Source organism: Calonectris borealis, chromosome Z (assembly GCF_964195595.1).
Source record: "Calonectris borealis chromosome Z, bCalBor7.hap1.2, whole genome shotgun sequence".
Lineage (NCBI taxonomy): Eukaryota > Metazoa > Chordata > Aves > Procellariiformes > Procellariidae > Calonectris > Calonectris borealis.
The window spans coordinates 84671415-84687549 of NC_134352.1; the positions used below are offsets into that span (position 1 = coordinate 84671415).

A 16135-nucleotide genomic window follows, 5' to 3' on the forward strand; every position below is an offset into this window, starting at 1 on the left:
GCGCTGGAGATGGCAGGTGGCAACGGTCCAGGCTTTAATGGCATCAAACGTGCTCAATGTGCGCTGAACGTGTGTCTGGCTGCCGCGCCGGGAGCCACGGCGCCTCGGGAAGATTCATCCTGGGTGCTGTAGTGTAAGTACCAGAAAGGGGGGGAAAAACCTGACCCCCACGTCCCAGCGGCTCTGACAGGCTGTCCCCCCCTCCAGCTGCATCCTCCAGCCCCGAGGCGTGGGGCGGGTTAGGTGTCAGGGGTGTCCCCCCCCCCCCGGGGTCCGATGTGCATCCAGAGCTCAGCCTTTTCTGGGTGTTGGAGGTGTTTGGGTACCTCTGCTACCTGTCCCTCGAGTCTGACTTGTGCCTGCGTGCTTGGGGGATGTCGTGGCCGGAGAAGGTGATGTGGAGTATCAAGGGTTTCTCTTGATGAAGCAGGTGGCTTGGCTTTGGAGAGGTAATGCTTGGATACTGCTGAGAGGGGTTTTGGTCCCTGCATTCAGCTCTGTGTTGCTTGCTCCTCGCTGTTAATTAGGCACGTCTAATCCTACCTGGCGCTGGGAACTTCCCAGGAAACGCAGAGTGCTTTTCCCTCTCCCGGTCTCAGCAGGAGCACAGCCTCCTGCAGAACGAGGCCTGGGGATAGTGACATCCTTTTCACCACCTTGGACGTGATCAAGGGATGCAACTGAGACTCAGATTTGCAGGGCACTTTCCTCCTTTTGGATGGACAGACGTCCATCAGGTTGAAGGTGACAAAGAAGCCCTGCGGAGGCGTGTGTGCGAAGGGAGACCAGGACTGTAGCGAGGATATCGCAGGAGCTGGGGCTGGAGTTGCACATAATATTTTGAGGATAAATCTCACACCCAGCAGGTGAGCATCAGTGTTCCCTCTCCCTGCAAAAGAGGAAAGGGTAAATGGACGTGATAACCCACGTACCATCAATTCGCCTGTGCTTGGGAGAACCACCACTGTCAGCCTCTGCCTGGCCTTGGAGCCAAAGCAGAGAAAAATCAGGCTCACCGCAGTCCTTTCCCTCCTCAAGCTGAGCCCAGCCTGTAAGTGAGCACCGATAAGGGCTGAAATCCCAATCAAATAACCCGTGTTCAGAAAGGATGCTGAACTGCAAGCATCTCGGCCAACCTCAAGCTCTCCAGGTTGAGTGCTTCATGCAGATGGTCTCTGTTTATCTCTTCTTTATACCTAGAACAGAGACATGAAGACTTGCCTCCAGGTGCTGGAGTAGCTTCTCATCCTGCTTCTGCCTCCTGCGTGCTGGGCAACTCAGCAAGGTAAAATCGCCAGAATTGGCATTATGAGATGAAATTACTTCTCAATTTTCAACTGCAGCTCGCTTGCAGTTGAAGCTGTTTTGGTGGATGCGATTCGTTTGCCCTCGCTTGAGCATCTAACAGTGTCTGGTCTGAGCTGCCTCCCACCAAATGGAGGGGACAGGCACCTCCCGAACGGGATTCGTTTTGCCCTGCGGTAAATCTCAGACGCAGGGCAGGAAAATGCCTTCAGGGTGCTGGTTCTGACTTGGATATCTGAATTTGAGAGGTCTAAATTTAAGTGAGATGAATCTCACCCAATGCTTGCAAACCTTGGTTTTTAGTCCTTTCGCCTTGATCTTTCCTTTTTTAGCGTGACCCTGTTGTTCTCCTACCACTCAGGCCTTTTTTGAGGCATAAATAACGCATCTGAAACTTTCCACATCCCCAGGTGGGAGGTGTTGCAGAAATGCAACTGCAGGAAAGCATTTGCAGCTCATCCTCCTGCAGGGAAGCATTTGCAGCTCATCCTCCTGCAGGGAAGCGTTTGCAACTCATCCTCCTGCAGACACAGAAGTCTGGGTTAAAAACCAGCCTGTTAATTTTGTTTTAATAGCTCTAAGCAATGGTGAGACCCCCATCCTCACTCCCACCTTCCTCCCATACCTCGTGCCAGCATTTAATTGCTCTCATTCTGGGGAGATGCTATCTCATTTCAAGGTTGAACTTATCTAGCTTTGACTTGCAGAGGGTGATGTTGTTGTGCCCTTGTCACAAAGGTGACTTGTCACTCCCAGCTCCTTGGCCCCAGTGATCGAGTCACCTCTTCACCAGCTCTTTGGGAGGTTGAAGTATTTGAGGTGCTATAACCTCACGCTGAAAGGCTCCTGCTCCGTCATGTATGGTTTTTGTGGCCACCTTTGGGATTTTGCTGGTGTGGCAGCGTCATCCAGGTGCCAGTCTGGATGCAGCTGTGACCTTGGCAATGACGTATGTTGGTGTGAGCTTGCTTTCCGACTTCTAATGGACGTGTTTCCCATTGCACCTTCAAGGACCACCTCCTTTTGCTCTGGCTTTGCTCTGGCGGCATATGCAGAAGAAATGCCCCACACTCATCCCAAATTCTTTTCTGGCTTGGGCAGAGTTCCCTTTTGTGGCCTCACATATTACTTTGCCACACGAAAACATGGTCTGTTGGACTGTGACCTCCACCGAGGTGATTTGGTTCTCCATGCAACTGTGTCATCAACCAACCATCCATTAGTTACTGCTTTTTTTTGTGTTACAGGTTTATATTTAATATAATTCCCCAGAAGGAATCACAGATGAGACTGAACAGCGACAAAAATCCCTGAGGACTGTGCTTGGGTGCTGGCTTCCCTCCCTGATCTCGCCCCGTCAACAGCCACGCTTGGGGCTCTGCTGGCACACACCTAATGTGTGTGGGGTTTGTTTCACCTGGTGTGAGATTTATCCTCAAAATATTACGTGCTTTGGAGAAATTTGAGCAAACGCTGTGTTGAGGCAGTTGCCTGCGTCATGCAGCGCTGTTGGCTGTCAAAGAAAAAATAATTCTTTTAAATAGACCTAATTCCAGGAAACTCAGCTGGCTAATTGGAATTGTATTTTTAGTCTCCAGTTCGTGTGTTTACCTGAAATTTCTGTCCCGCTGTTCTAGCCAGAGCTGACCCCAGGTTGCCTGCTGCTCCTGCCTTTCACCTTTTGTCCTTTCTTAAAATACTGCAACTATACAAAGTTTCCCTGTGTTTCACCGGTTGATTTTAAAATGCTTTATTTTAGCAGACGTTTGGCAATACTGAAATCTCTGTCATTAAGGGGTTTTAAGGCAGGTTATACAGGAGGTTGTTGCGAAAGACCCTGCTTTTGCACAATGGGGTGCACGTGGTTAATCTGTAGACGGAGTTTTTCTCGTCCTCTTTAGTAACTGTTTTATCCCATCCCCAGCATCCCATCGGCAGCGCAGTACGCGCGTCCAGTTTTAGTGATGGTACCTAATAGTGAATCTAGCAGCTATGTAATTCTCTGTTCCTAGCATGCTTAAGAAGTGCCTTACTTTACAATTAATTCTGTTGGCTGTTCAGATTTAATGGATTCCTTTAGAGGTCCTCATCAGTCACCGACCCTGGACATTTCTTTTTCAGTGCCATTTCTTTTTCCTCTTCCTTTTCTGTGCCTCTTAGAAAGATTGTGTTTCCATGCATTTTCCACATCTCATTTTTGCCAGAATAGTTTTTGCTTGATTTAACTCTTGCTGCTTTTCTGCATTTGTAACTTTTGGGGTCTTCGGTAAATGCTTTAAGCGAGTCCCGTACTCTGTGATGTTAACAATTGCTTTTGGGTTTGTAAAATCTGCCGTTTTAAATTTAGACACTGCTGCCATTATTTTGGGCTCATAGTTTCTCTGACTAGCACAGAAACAGAAAGAACCTATAATGGAAGAGGACTTGCATTGGACATGGCAGTTCATTTTGGCTTCATCCTTGTCACGTAGCTCCGCTGCTGCTCCATGGGCAATTAACTCTGAAACGTGAGCTACTCCACGTGCCACCAGCGGCTTTCCATCCGGAAGGCTTATCGGTGTGTGCCTTGGGTTTGGTTTGGTTTGGTATTGATTATTCATTAGTTGTTTGCATTGTGGTATTTTTATTTGCCTCTCTGGGTGTATGTATGTGGTGGCAAGATGTTGTCCTCCTTGTACCGGTGCAGCTGAATGCATAGAAGAGAGCGAAATTCGGTGCTTGTGGCCTGCGAACGCCTGGCAAATGGTCTTTGAGACCACTGCAGAACAAAATTACATGCTTCATGCTGTTTGAATTATTTTTGCACGTTTAACCACCAAATCTCTTCATTTGTGCCCCGCTGTCTTCATACTCCTCTCCTAACTGGTGGCTGCACCTTTCAAACCTCACCAGCTGCGCTTCCCAGGCAGGCGCGATGCCGACCGGCGCAGCCCAAGCTTAGCCCCGGGAAGCCACTGTGTGTTCCCCGTGATCCGTGCTAGGGCGAGGTTAAACAGTGGTCTGCTTCGAGGGCTTTCCAGGCAGAATTGCACGCAAGGATTTACAGGAGCTGATTTCAGCCCTGCTGAAAGGTGCCAGGGTGACCTTGCGGGCACTCCCTGCCCGTGGGGCTGGGTCAGGAGCGGGACAAGCTCCCAAATCTCCCTACTGACAACGTCCCCTGGCTCGGAGGCTGAAGAGGGAATTAGCGCTGCTTGTTCCTGCAACACTTTGCATCCAAGCTAAGCTTGTCTTTAAAAAGCAGCCGGCGTGGTTGTGCTTGGAACAAGCAGCTCAGTTTCTATATTATACACAACAGTCATCTCTGTAGGAAGCTGGCCAGCCCACGCCGCTGCAGCAGCCCAGTGCTACATGGTTCTTAGCATGCTTATCCTCGGGGCATTCCTGGGAGGAAGGAAAGGAGCGGGGGAACTTGAGGAAGAAGCTTTCCGGAGCGCTGATGTGAGCATCGCCAGTGGTGTGAGAAGCGGTGCCTGGGTACGTGCGTGTCCGTCAGGTCACTGGCAGGGATGCTCGGGCGTCGTTCTGGCTGCACAGCCGCTCTGCAGCGGGGAGAGCAGTCCCCTCCTGGAAACCGGTGTGGATCCCCCACATGCAGGTGGGAAACCTGCATCCTGCCCTTGTGCCCCTAGTCTTGCATCTGCTTTTGCACCCTTAGTGCCTTCCTCACCAGCCGTGACCCGCCGCGGCTGAAAAGTTACCCTCCGCTGCCCGAGCTGTTGTCTTACTCCCAGTCTGAGTGATGGGAGACTTTCTGAGTCCATGTGATTTCCGAGGGAACTGCCTCAGCTGTGTCTCAGCTTCATGTTAGGATCCCTCTGGATTCAGGGAAGAACAAACAACCCCCCTGGCTGATACCCGTCGGTGTCCATCTGTCCCAGCTGCTCAGATTGTTTGCACAAGTCAGTTCTTGGCTACACCTGATTTTACAACACTATTAATTACATGGTAACTGATACACCTGCAACAATTAGCTATGTAAACTAAGATAAAAAGCCTAATCAAATTTCATGTTTCAGAGTACAGGCTGCTTCCCTCTGGAGGCTTCCTAAGCCTTCCTCCCCAGATCTCTTCCTAAAGGGAACTGTCAGATCATCTCTGGACCCTGAGAGAGGCTTGTTCCTATGTGTGAGTGAAGCGGGGCAGGGGGAATGCAGCGTATCAGTTACGGAAGCCTGAGCCTTTCTGTAAAGAGTTGTTCCCCCTTTCCCGTCTCTCACTTTCGTGGCTGTGATGCTGCCGGTCCTTCTGGAAGGAGCTGGGGGTATCCCCAGCCCCAAGTGCGGGCTCCTGGTCTGGGGGTTTATGGAGGAGAGGAGGCAGAAGAAAACGCAGGCTGGATCGTGTTTGCGAGCAAGGTGGAATATCATCCCACCAAAGTAAACTTGTTGTGGGGAAGAATTGCCTGGTTTGACCTGCTCGGTGCCGCTCCGGGACGAGCGCACGGACGAGCGGCCAGGCAGGTCCGCTGGAGGCAAGGAACCAGCGGCCGCGCGTGCCTCCGAGCAGGTCCCAGCCATCGCTCCCAGCAATTAATCTCCGCTTCAGGAGGTTTTCCAGTGTGCCTGATGCAAAACACAAGCCAGGGCGCAGCCTGCATCATGAACCGCAGGGTGTAGAGGTGACTTGTTCCTTTTTTATTCCCAGGGAACCGGAACGTGCTGCTGTCCCACAGCCTGCTCCGCACGCCGGGCACGCTGCTGCTTGGTGCCTGCATCCTGGGGACCCAGCATTAAATCCTCCCAGGCTGTTCCCGAAGGACCTGGGGGGATGCCCCGTCCTCGGCACCCCAGCAAACCAGGCTGGCCGTGCCACGCCTGCCATCACAGCACCGGTTGTACCCGGCCCCTCGCTGGGGCTGTGTGCTCCATTAACTCCCCCTGCCCCGTCCTGTGAAATACGGAAAGTTTTGAACTATTAGAAAGTGCCTTTGGGTAAAGGTAAATTAAACCCTGGCCTGCTGGGAGGAGGCAGGGCTGGGAACGTGTGAATGTGGAAATAGGTCCCGGCTTAAAATGACTTCAAGGACAGAGGGTAGATGCTAGGCTTCTCTGATTCAGCTGGGACTGGTTCCAATTAAAATGGGATCAAGGAGAATGGGAAGAGAAAAAAAAAAAAGTTGTTTCTTTGCATTTCTGTCAGTATTGCAGCTTGAAACATTGGGACTGATTGCATCTCTTTTACAAGCAATGAGTCTGACCCGGAGAGTATTTCAGATAATTTCTTTTAAGAATTACAATTCTTTTGCTCTCTGGGAATTCTGCTTTCTCCCTGTTTTTTTTTTTTTAATTCGAGGTTGTATCTACTTAAGAAAGCCTTTCCTCAGAGCCTGAAATGAGCAGGCCAGCCTTAGTTTCCTTCCACGTATCTCCCAGGCTGAGCATGGTCAGAGATGCCATAAATTAGAAATAATTCTGTGCTTTTAGTAAGGCAGTAAGCACGGAGCAGACTGCTGCTGTTTCTGTGAAGGTAGGCAAGGCTTGTCGTCTTGCTAAGGAAAGTTGGGAAGGGGAAATGGGTGGCCAGGGAGCTGGCAGGGTTTAAGGGGGAGCCAAAAAGGGAAGCCTCAAGAAGCAGAAAAAAATGCTTGCAGGGTAGAAAGGGGCAGCTCTCGTTGCTCCCAGAGCTGGTGCTAGGTTGAAGGGGATGCTGCAGGACTGGGGCCAGATATGCATACAGCTGTGCCAGCAACGGCAGCTGGCACGTGTTCCTCGCTCCTGCATGCCTGTGCCACCGTTTGCTAAACTTCATGAGATAAGTTTTAATGCAAAGTTGAAATTTCTCTCTTTTTCCTGTGTTTGCTTTACACCTGAGGTCAGTTTTGGGTTCTTTGGTAACAGAGGCGAACAAGGAAATGTGAAATTTGATGAGACTCTTTTAGGAAAATAAGGCTTGAGTCGTAACCGGTGGCTGTGAAGGGATTGTGATGTGCACGGTGTCATCGCTGAGTCATCTCCTTTCTCGCTTGAATAAGGGGCAGGGAAATCTCAAAGGACATCTTGATGGGCTTTACATTTGCCAAACCATGTCAGTGGTTGATGTTACTGACTTTTCAACTTGTCTCACATTCCAGCTTCACCTGAGTCCTATCTGCTCTTGTTGTTAGAGGGAGGCTCATTCTGCTTATTTAAAAAGAAAACAAAAATTGTGAGAGTAACGAGGTGGCCGCACCCGCTCCCAAAATACCTGCTTGATTTTCGGCACAACAGACGTCCGTACCATCTGCGTGCCTTTTCGGTGCTGAGTTTTGCCCGGGGTTAGCGATTGCATCGCTGCATCCCCTGACGTTAAGGCAGGTGAGCAGGCAGAACAGCTCAGCGCAAGCGACATCAGATTTCTGGTAAATACCGACTGATTAACAAAGTGTAAATGCTTTGCTGAACTGGGTGAGGGTGGAGGAGACACAAGCAAGATTGTTAGTGGTGCTCGTCGGGTTGGTAGAAAGAAGTTTGATCACGGTGCTTGAAGGGCCTCATTATCTTGTGTGTTTGGAGAGCGCGGTGGCTATTCTGCATTTGGGAAATGCTTTCACAATCTTTGTCTCCTTAGAAATGCCACAATCTCGTCTGTTAGAAAGATGAGTCTAGAGATGAAAAAAAAAAAGTCTCTGAGCTGGAAAGCTAATTGCTGTCTGCTCTTCAAACGCAGCAAAATGGGCAGAGTGCGTTTTGGAAAAAAGGAAGAAATTTGACGGAAATTCCGATTATAATACTTGCAAGATGTTTTCAGTATGCAAAAATGTTGTGTGTTTCAGCAGATCCCAGGAACAGTCGCAGGATTAATGCAGTAGCTGAACAATTAGGGAAAATCTGTGATGGCAAAGTTTGGAAAACTTCTCCTTTTTCCCTACGGAGGAGCGTGGGTTAATACTTTTGCTTATCTCACCCATTTCATTTTACCGGTTCCGTGAGACTGAGGAGGGCAGACAGTCCTGCAGAGCCTGGGAAGGGTATGGGGATGCTGCTTTAACTCAGGACTTCGGCCTTTGGGGATGCAGGATGCCCGTTCCCTGTGGAGTCTCCAAATCTCCCTGTGATTTAGGTTTACATCCTGAAATATAAGCTCATCTCCTGCGCTGGCCTCTTTTATCTGAATAAATCTCATGTGCCTGCTACTACTCAGACAGAAAAAATAATTTTTATTGCTGTAATATGTTAGTCAGCTTTGCTTTATCCCAGCAAAGTACTGTAAGATCTGCAAAATGCTTTAGAAACATAAGCATTTTTTGAGCAACAAATATTGTGATGGAAAAAAAAGTAAGTCTCTGAGATTTGAGTCTTGCAAACCAAACCACTCAGCCAGGTTTTCTTGGCGCGATTCCTTTTGCAAAATGGGTATCTGACTGCCCACTGGAGCCAAAAGTGAAGAAATGGATTAAGGCTGTGAAATTGCTCCATCCTGATCACTCTTTTAGGGCCCTGTGCAGAGCAGAAGGGATGTTTCAGGGCAATATTTGGCTAAATGCTGGACACTGGTGCTCCAGAGCTCAAGCTGGTGCAGAGGACCTTAATTGCATTGCTCTCAACGAAGCATAGGGCAGGCTGACGCCCTAGTCCTACATTTAAAGCATCAGATTTGAAAACAGAGCAAACCAGCCCAGACCTTCAGCAGCCTCCCAGTTTGCTGTCTCACTCCCTCCTCCTTTCTGGGCACCCAGGTCTTGATGGGGAGCAGGATCGTGCCCAGTGTAGCAGGCAGCGATAGCCAGGCAGCGGGCAGGCAATGCTCCACTTGTGCTCCTGTGAGGTGCTGTTTGGGCTTTGCTACATACGTTCACCTCCTGTTTGCATCTTTTTTTCAACAAAAGTGTGGTGGTGGAACATTTCTCCTCCTGAGTAGCGGTCAACTTGGACATGAAGTGCTGGGCCATGTCTGAGAAGTACAAGCCCCGCTTGGGATGGAGCAGATCTTCCCAGCGTTCTGGAGGACTACGGTGCATGGTTGCACCCTCTCAATTTTCTCATCCTGATTAAGACTCCTTCTGGCATGAAGAATATCAACTTTATAACTGTCTTAATTGCATCTTAGGGCAGCAGCCTGGGTGGTGTGTCCCAAAACAGATGGGGTGCCCCCATGGGAGCCCGTGGTGGAGCAAACCCAGCAGAACTGAGCCTGCTCCTTGTTGCAGAGGAGCTGGGTACAAGAGCTGGAGGACTGGCTGGATCTGTTTCCTCCCTCACCATGACCCCACTAAAATTTAAGGGTAGAAGTGGGAGGAAGGGAAGAGAATTTGCTATTTAAGGCTTAATTCATTTTTAACGTCAGGCGTTAGCTGGAGTTTGTGCAAACCACTGGCAAGGCCATTAAAGTGACTTTTTAATGGGTTATTTTTGTTGCTTCACCAGGGTGGGAGCTAAAGATCCCAGGCTGTGAGCTGCCTGGGGTAGAGGCCGTCCTTTTGCTGTGCTGCTCTGATGCTTAATCCCTAATTGAGTTTTATTCACGAGCCCTGGCTGAGTCATAACGAGAGAGAAGGCGCAGAGATGTGGCTGGATAGAACACGGGGAGCAAAATGTCCGGGATTCAGTCCTCAAGGCTCCAGCTTGGATCCATCCTGGAAAAGAAGATTAAAGGACTTTGGACAGTCCAGTGTCCAGCTTATTTTGAAGTTGCTGGGTGTTTTGCAGGAGTAAGCTCCAGGGCCAAAAAGCAACGAAAAAACCGGATTCTCTGAGAGTTCCTCAGAAATCCTGAGGATAGTTAGGAGAAAATGAGAGCGAGTACATGAGCGCTGGGTTTTCTGAGCAAGAGTGCAAGGACTGTAAAGCAGACCCGTCCCTTTGAGCGCTGGGCAAACGCCTGTCTGTCCGCACCTCGGTGAACTGCCACCCCTGCTCTCTGCGAGGGACATAGCTGCTGCATCCCACGTGGTGATGGATGCCGCGATGATGATGAAGTCTAATTTCAGACTTGGTTGGGGGACACCTTCCCAGGCACGTGCCCTGTCTGCCGCTGGGGAGAGGACTTGGGTCTTGTCACCTCCGTAGGGCTGCGGGGTGGGGGAGTGCAGGTGCCCTGAGGGCACCAGGCACGAACCCCAGCACGTTCATCCCAGGTCATCGTGGCCTCACGTTTTCCTCTCTTAGCAGAGTTGCTCATTCCCTCCATTTCACGACACAGCATTGGAGGAATGCAAGCTCAGGTCCAGCTGAATTAATTTCTTGTGTAACTCGGCCAAGAGAAACCAGGGATGAATCTGTTTTTCTCTGCGACATTTATTCATTCAGCTACTGCCTGCATTAACGCACCTTTGTTGCCTTGCAATCTCTCTCCACCTAGGTTATTTAGAGGAATGCTTTCTAAAAATAGCTGCCTGGTTTGATGTCTTTCCGGTATTATTCTGTGTAGCACTAAAAACCTGCCTAGAAAGGCTGTCCGGTTCATTGACGTTGCCTTAAAATGCAGTTAATCCATGTAATCTCTTTATAGTAGTAGGTGATTATACTGAGAGCAAGCTTTAGCAGTGGTCCAGCAAAGCTTTTTATTCCCCATCTATTATCTGGATGGCTAAAAGTCACTGTGAGTGCGTTTTGGTTTTGTTCCGGCTGTTTTAGAACCAGGACTTAACATTTTTGTTTTAAATCTCTAGAAAATCTCCCGCGTTATTTTTGATGATGCCAGCACATTTCTTCCACTGTAACTGGCTTTCAGCTTTGCCGGCTGCTGGCATCCCATGACTACGCACCGCGGTCTCCCAAAATCATGAGACTGGAAAGCATTAAAACAGCAGAGACCTTTTTCCCTAGAGTAGAAGAGGGGAAGCTTTGACATGTGAAGTTGTGAGTGTGGGATTTCTGGTCTCCAGCATCTGTTTGCAGGTGTGGGACCTTGTCACCCTGCTCTTTAGGGAGTCAGACCAAGGAAAGGGCTGAAGTTTCAGATGCTGGGTCCTCATCGTTGGGAAGGACCTGCCTTGCTCCCCGGGCAGAGGGGATGTATGGAGGCAGGCGGGCTGGATGTGTGGGTCAGGCTGGGGGGGCTGCCCTTTTGATTGTGCTGGGAGATAACGCGGGGCGGAGGTGTGCACCACGGAAACCTGACCATGAGCGAGGGCTTGTGTCTGTAGGAGTGGTGAAGCAGTTTAGGCTTGAAACGCGGCTCAAGCCTGCCCTCAAAGAGGAACATCTTCCAGGAGATGTTGCTGCCTCAATCGCCGTACACTTGGATCAAGGACTGACTCTTCAACAGTGGCCAAATATCACAGAGCTTATGGTGAAATGCCATGTCCGGACAGTCTCCTGGATGTTCATTAATTCTCCTTGAGGTTTGAACAGCCTGTGCTGTTTATGCTGGGTTGCAGGTCACGTTCTCTGCGTACTCGGTCTGGCCGTGTTCAGCGGCCATGCCCCTCTGTCCGGCAGCCCCGGCGCCTTGGGGAGCATCGGTTTGGCAAAGGCTGCCATCGCCCTCCCAGAGCTTTGTTTGTAGATGGATGTCGCTCCTCTCAAGGACGATGGAGGCGAGAACACGCGGCTGGAGGTACAGCCCAAGTCTCCAGAGGTGCTGCCTGGGAGGAGAGAGGGGCATCGGGGAGCTATTTCTGGCTGGGGCACTGGGCAAGTCTCCGCACCGTTTCCTCTCTCGGTCGCGGGGGTAGCATCTCTCCTGTGGGCTGCAGCAGCGTGGGGCCATCGCTGCGGGACTGCAGTGGGAGGAGTGGGGGTGGAAACCTTTTACAAAGTGGTTTCTGCAGATAAATGCAGGTTTTTTTTCCTCTCCCTAAAGCCCGTCTTCATTGTTTTCCCAAGCTGAGCATGCAGATCTGCAAGCAGTCCAGCCCTGTCCCCCAAAATAAACTGGATGAGATTTGTCAGTGAGCAGAAGGATTAAGAGGGAGGTTACAGACCAGCTCTGAGACACAAGTGCAAGCACTTTTGCGAGATCTCAGTGCAGTGTTTTGAGAGGACATCAGGCTCTCTGCTCGCAGAGGTACCTCTCGGGGCCCGTGGAGGGTAGGGGCGAGTCGAAAGAGTCGCTCTGCCATCTCTCTGCCTGCTGGCAAATGCTGCACATACCTCCTTTGGGGCAAATTCCTCATGCGGGCTCCTCAGTCACAGTAAAAAAAAAAAACCTCTAGGGCTGTTTCTGTATTTTTTTTTAATTATTTTTTTAATAACTGTCCTGCTTTTGCTTATCTTGGTCCAGCCCCTCCAGTGATAACACAGGCAAAGTCCTGACTCGCGGCATCCTGGGGAGCAAAGGCCCAGCTCTCCGACGAAGCACCGGCAGAGAGCGGATCTTCTCATCTCTTTTTTTAGAAGAAAAGACTGTAGGTGCCAAACCAAAAGGGCAAAGTGATTTGCCCCGATGAGGTATCATGTTTCCACTCTGATTTATGGCTAGGGGAGAGGCTTCTGAGTCATCCATTCTAGGAATTACTTTATTTAAGTAACGGAAATAATTCTGCTGGTTTTAAATCAATGTGTTGTCAGCCATTAAAAGCCCGTGCGGCATGAAAACCGCGGCTGGCAGGACTAGGGCTGAAGAGGGAGCAGGATGGAGGCTACAGGTGCAAGCAAAATATGCCGGCTATGATATATGTCTGTCTGTCACGCACAGTTTGGCACAGGCAGATGCCTTCATAGAGACGGAGCTGGGCTTTTCCAGCTTAATACCGTGTCAAACAAATGTATTTAGGCTGGTGGGAGAGGGCGCATTGGCTGCGGGGCGCATGGACTGAACCGTGTTTGTTCAAGGCAGTGTCTGGTTGCTGTCTGGCTGCAGACAGCCGAGCCCAGAGCGGTTTCATGTGCTGGGTCCCACTGGGAAACGAGACCTTTCCCCACGTCTCGCCTGTGTTCAGCCACTCGCAGCCCCCTGCCACGGCTGATTTACCAAAACCGGCTGTCTGGCGGGGGGCAGCCGGGTGGCTTTCCTGCACTGCTTCAAATCTCTGCGAGTGTCAGCAAGTTCTTCATTGTTTTCTGTTCTTTCCGTGAACTAATGAGCGTTGTCTGATTTTTCTTTTTTTTTTTTTTTTTTTTTCCTGAGTGTAATTTGGCCCGGCCACAAGTGCCCTAGCCGTTAAGGAGGAAAATTCCTATTTTCCTGCAAGAGGTTTGGGCAGTAGAGGTGGCTTTGTAGCGCTGAATGATGCTGCCCCGCTCGCTTACAGTACAGTGGTATGCATGCAAAAATTGTGTGTGTGTGTTACTACTGTTCAAACCAGGATTCTGGGGTCATTTTTATGCTGCTTCCATTTGGTTTTGCCTTCTCCGTCTGGCTTTTCCCACAGGCTTACGGAGATTCACCTTCCTTCTGGGTGCCTTCTGGCCTTTTGCTGGTGGCAGCTCTGCTCATCTCCTTTTCAATGGGTTTCTGTTTGGATCCTGGTATTAAAGGCATCTGACAAATACCATTTTGGGGGGAATAGGTATACGATCCACTCCTGAGCAGGTTGCATGGCTGTTGTTTGGTACAGCCGGGTTGTCAGGGCATGATAGATCCCAAAGGAAAAAAACTCTTCATGAAAAACAGGTTGCTTTGGATCACCCAGGGTACCTGATGTGCTGTGCATCGGCAACTGCAGCGAAGCTGGGAGGATAAAACCCATATGCAGAAACCCGGAGTGTGCTCATCGACTTGACTGTAGTAATCTGACTCTTTGCTATAAGCAGCTCTGGCGTAAGAGGGTCTGATTCTGCCCGGGGGGAGGGCTCTGCTAGTGATAATTAGCAAGAGCGTCACTCAGGGGAGCTCACAACAGCAAGTCCTCTGACTTTGCAGCTTGCTTTTAGACAGGTCCAAGTGCTTGCCAGTGTCTGTGCACAGGCTTGTGATGCTTTCAGGGGTACCGGGACGGGGTGTCACTGGTGGAGGTCCCAGCACCAAGGTAGCTGAGGACACACAGCATGAGAGCATTGCTTGTTCTTCAGCATCCTTTGAAGGCTGAGCTGTTCTTGTCGCTAGCTGTATTCATTATGAGGTTTGAGGAACAGCTCGTCCCCTGAGATCAGACTGATTTTGTTGGGGTGGGTTCTTGCCCCCCATTTTCCTGTTTCCCTGGGATCCCATCTGGTAGATCTGGTCTCCTGATGTCCTTGCTTCTCCCGGGGTGCCCGCTGTGGGGCTGGTGAAGAGCACAGCCCGTAGGTATCGGGGCGTGTGGAGGGTCTCAGGACAGGCAGGGCACGGGCCCCCCCAACTCTGTGATAGAAACCTCGTACTCCTGGGAGGTGCAGGAGGTTGCAAAGCAGGGAACCAGATCCTGTAGTTTATAGCTTGAGCTGCAGGAGGGAAGGGAAGAGGCTGTTTGCCAAGACAAGAGCAGAAGCGTTGCCTTTACCTGCGTTCAGCCCTGAAGAGTGACTCTCCCCGGGGCTCTCTGCGGGATGTTCCTGCAGAACTGAGCACCAGGAGCCTATGTTTATTGATGGGAAGGACTAATTAAGTTTCAGCCTTGAAGCAGTCGCTGGCCTGGGAGCTAAGAGCTACAGGAGACTTGCCCGTATTTCCCTTTGCTTCAGTAACTCCGTTACTGTGACTAAAGCTTGGAGAGATTTCCTAAAGACATGCGAGTTCCTCACGGGAGCGGTGGGCACCGAATTCCCTGGTCTCGGTCCGCCGCGCCTTCTGCCACGGGGTCTCTGCTGCTCGGCTCCTCCGGGTCGGAGATGCGCTCCACCGTGCGCGGTGGGGGTGCTGCTGCTGCGGCGCAGGGGGCGGTGAGGCAGAGATAAAGGATGTTTGAAAGGCTTTTGCTGAAGCGGGGAGGGATGCTGGAGCGAGGAGAGGGAATGAAAAAATTAATCTCATCATGCGCCTGCCAGATCTGCCTGATACAGGAATCAATAAGCTAAGCCCGTGCGATGAACGCAGCCCCTGCTAGACCCCTCCCGCTTTGCAGCATAGCGTTTAATCTTGGGCCCAGTTGAAAGGGCTGTTGAGACGGAATGGTTTGCAGGATCTGGCCCTTTACAAGGTGTTCAAGTGAGAGATTGCTGTTATCCTCCTTTAATTAGCACCTGTGGTGCTCTGTTAATAATAGACATCTTGTTACAACACTTGAGCTTTAATGAAGTCATCCAGCTAGAGAGATCGCCGCCGCTTGGAGCGAGTTCGGTGAAAAGGAAAAGCTCATCACAACCTCGCGGTCGGGTCTTGTGCTGGGAAATGCTGGGAGCCTGTTGGGAGACGGAAACGGAGAGCCCGTGTGAGGGCACCCAGAGCCCCCCCCGAGCCCATGCAAGGGCACCCAGAGCCCCCTGAGCCTTCGGAGGAGTGAAGGAAGCAGAAGCAGCAGCAACACGAGGGCAAATGCTTTCCTTGCACAGAGTGGTATGGGAGAGAGAGGGAAAGAATGAAAGAATAAAAGAAAATTTCTTAATTCCCTCATCCTTGCATTGTATGGCGCAAGGGGTCCCAATTATAAAATCGCAGGGGTGATACACTGCAAACAGTGAAACGGATATGCTACCCTCAGTGAAAAAGCGAGTGAGAGGTAAATTGAAACTGTAAAATATGTTTCATGTTCATAAAGAAAGAACATGTCTCTACTTTTCCTGCATTGTTCTTATATGCCCAATGTTTCTTGGGAATTCGATCATATAATTCTCTGTATAAGCAACTGCATCCCTTCCTTGGTCGCCTCTCCGTGCCCAGGAGACTGGAGGGCGGGCTGGTGGGAGCATGGGCTCTGCAGAGCATCACGGGAGCTCCTGACCCTTCCCTCTGGCCGAGCTGCAGGTTTGAATGATGACTTTGACCTTAAACGTACTTATTAAACCGACAGGGTTTATGGTGTGCAGACCAGGAGAATTTTCCAACAGAGAAAATTTTTTGTATATGCTTTCTGAAGGTACCCCAAAGCTTTCCTAGCTTTAAAACTAGG

The 16135-nt window shown here is 50.4% G+C and overlaps 1 protein-coding gene across 1 annotated transcript in view; it reads left to right on the forward strand.

Annotated features, from left to right (window-relative positions):
- The window catches only part of LOC142075253 (mitogen-activated protein kinase 4-like), a 43719-nt gene that overhangs the window by 804 nt on the left and 26780 nt on the right, over positions 1-16135 (forward strand). The gene's annotated exons all lie outside the window — the stretch shown is intronic.